Consider the following 3,366-nt stretch of genomic DNA (forward strand, 5'->3'; position numbering starts at 1 on the left):
CTGCTGACAAGTACGCCTGACAGTCTGAGATAGTGAAAGTGCAAGTCATCGAGCAAAAAGCTGTGTGGAGAGCAGCAGAGAAAATGGGTCTGAAGGAAAGGGAAACTGCTTAAAGCCTATCTTTTAAAATAAAAACATGTTCCCTGGTCAAAACAGCAACAGGCAAGACAAAATAAAACATTCCACACTGCGGGAAAAGTGCAGGAAATGTAAGAATAGAAGACAGCAGGAGAGTATCTGTTCAAGAGACAGCATATGCAAAGGTGAGTAATGTCTAATTCCTTGGATCTGTTTCAAATGGCAGCGTTCATGAAATCCAGAGAAGTGGAAATGGTGTTTGGCAAAAATAGCCCACTTAAAGGGGAAGGAGTGCAGTGCCTATTGACATATGGGGCTGTTAGCAAACAAAAAGTATGTGTAGTGGCAATTAGTGTTGTTGCAGGCGACATTCCATTCACTCCAAAACCAGAAATAATGGAAAGGACTGACTGGAAAGGCTGATGTTTTCCTTCCACTAAACTATTAACACTGCCTACAGCATTTCAGCCTACTTCACAAGCGGTTCCCCTATATTTTCCTGGAGATTATCAAAAAGCAATACATGTGCTTCATCTAACGTATCATCCAGTCTGGATTCCTTGTGCACTGTTAAGGATTATAACTTTTCCTGTATCAGTTAATTTTTCATCATGCTACCGCTAAATATTCAAGCACCTCTGAAAACATGTACTCTACATTTGGGTGGTTGCCATTTCAATGAGACTCTTCTACAAAATAAAGGTTTAAAGCTTATGTTAAAAATGAACTCTGTAACATAACTTGAAGCAAGTTGCAGCAAATGCTGTGCCATCATACCATCTGTGTTCAAGTACAGCTCTCAAGCTCTCCTCCTATTGCTTCCTAAAGTGGAAAATAATGGTAAAAAATAAAACCAGATAAGATGAAGAAGCATTATGCATTGGAATATGTTATGAACCTGAGCCTTACAATGCTTGTTTCAAAAATGGACTTCTCTGTACCTATATATCCCAACAAAGCATCATTGTGGAAGTAAAAAGGAAGGTTATACTCTTCTTCATATTTAAATTAAGCAATGTTTTCACCTGACACAGCTAGTAAATTCTGGTGAGCTTTGTTCCACCAGATATTGCTCGCTTTGCTTTATTTTAGCTCTCTCCACAAGTGTTCCAGCAATATTCCATGGGAACGTGAGTGAAATTTCTTAGATCTTGGAGTAAATGGAAGGCACTAGAACTGCTGAGAAATCAAAAAGAAAAAATACTCCACTGTTAAATCAGTGCCTAAGATAAGAGGAATTGCTGGAGAAAACTTACACGGAAAAAAATGTACAAACCCCAACATGCATCTTAGGCCATGAGGAAGTGCAGTAAAAGATCCATAAACAAACCCTGAAAGTAAACCACAGAAAACCCAACTGTTCTTTATATGATATAATTTTAAAGGTAAATTAATAAAAACCCTACACTTAAAAATTCAACTTTCTCATGCAGAGCTTAAAATAGCACCTGACAGTCAGTCAAAACGCAGGATCATTGGTTTGAAGATGTAGAAAAAACCCCCCTCTTCTGGTCACTTTATCACACTCTCAAGGTCTCCAGTCACTTCATCACTGCAGAGCAGAAGGAAGACAAGGAACATGCTGGGAAGCTATCCCAGAAGTGCCTGAAAAAGACAGAGAGAGGCATGCAGGCAAGACTAGGAGGCACAAGGCAGAAGACAGAGCACCTGCAGGAGAATCTGTCGATGCTCTTTTGTCTGGTACCCTATCAACCTGGTCCTGGCCAGTCACTCGACAAGAACACAAACACACTCATAACTTCCTCTTGCTTTCTGAGAAGCAAGCACCTTGCTCTTCCTATGCCATTCCCACATACTGCTCTACCAACAGATTTTTATGATTCTGCCCACATAAATACGTGTCCGTCCTGTGCTGGTGGCTATGTCTGCACGAGCTGTTCTGAATGATCAGTAAAGCGAGTATGTGTGACCCGAGCAGGAGTCACTCAGAAAGCTGCTGCCACTTGATTTCCAATTACGGCCGTGCAGCTGGGACACCGTAACTGACACTGCGAGCAGAGCCTGAGGCTTCGTATGAGACCTTGCGGTGGAAAGGAACAGGGTGGAGGGCTCAGTGGAGTCTGCCATAGGTAGCAAGCTCCTATGGGAGCTATAAGGGAGGGAATGTCCCTTTCCCCCAGGAGATGCTCCTGTTCTGTGGAAAACCTCCCTACCACCACCCCCGACATACCTGACCCTTTCCAAAAAACATACCAAGGTGCCTTCTCCATCTTATTTCTAATTCTGCGAGATAGTGCTGATCCCAGAGCCCAGGACAAAGCATGAAAGAGGTCAAGGGAACTGCATACTTGAGAGTCAAGGATTCAAGCTGGAGCATGCTGCTCGAAAACGGGAGAAGGGAATGCAGGCTTTGAACACCTTTGGGAAACACTCTCTTCTCAAAAATAAAAGCGTTTCCAACAGCAGCGATGTTTATTAGTTTTATACCCCTGTCAGCACGTTCTCATCAAGGTTTGCATGGTGCTGGCCACAACGCCCCTTTACCTTTCCAAGGGTGAGGCTTGCTAAAGGGCTGGCTGTTCCTCATCTGCCTGGCCCAGCAGAGTATCCACCCCACTGGGCTCCGCTGCAGCTGCCGGGCTCCTGCCGTGATTCCATGTGCCCTTTACGGGTCTGGTCTGCCCAGCCCACACGTCCTTCCCGCTCCCGGCCCAGGATGGGGCTCTTGGCAGCAGCGCGGTGCCGTGCTCGGCAGGGATGGGCCTCACACGGACCTGGGAGGACCGGGACCCCGTTCCCTTGGGGCTCACCCACCGATCCGGCACAGCGGGAGCGGCAATGGCCAGACTCTGGGCAACTGGGGTTTGACTAGGAGAACTCGGTCCCCGCGGAAGGCCCAGCGGCAGAAGCAGTGCCTCAGCGGGTGCGGTAAATGGGGGAGTGTGTGACACCGTACACAGCCCAGGACACACCGGGTGGTGCCGCCTCACCCCCCGTCACCCACTCGGCACCGAGACCCTCCGCCACCGCCGCTCACCTCAGCCCACCAGCGGCGGGGCAGAGGCGGGTGAAGGGGGCTCAGCTGCAGGGTCAGAGCCCAGTGCGGAGGGGGGGGCGGCCGCCGCCCGCCTCTGCCCGCAGCGGCTCCGCAGCAGCCCCGCAGCGGACGGGCCCCGCCGCTTGACGCCGCAGGCGGCGGCAGGCAGAGAGAGAGGGAGGGGCGGGGGCGAGGCGCGCGCCCGCGGGCGGGGCCGGCGGCGCGAGGCGTGTCCCGGGCTCCGCGCGCCGCCCGCGGCGGTTGGCGGGTGCCTCCACCCGCCCTGTGGC

Source organism: Melopsittacus undulatus, chromosome 1 (assembly GCF_012275295.1).
Source record: "Melopsittacus undulatus isolate bMelUnd1 chromosome 1, bMelUnd1.mat.Z, whole genome shotgun sequence".
Taxonomy (NCBI): domain Eukaryota; kingdom Metazoa; phylum Chordata; class Aves; order Psittaciformes; family Psittaculidae; genus Melopsittacus; species Melopsittacus undulatus.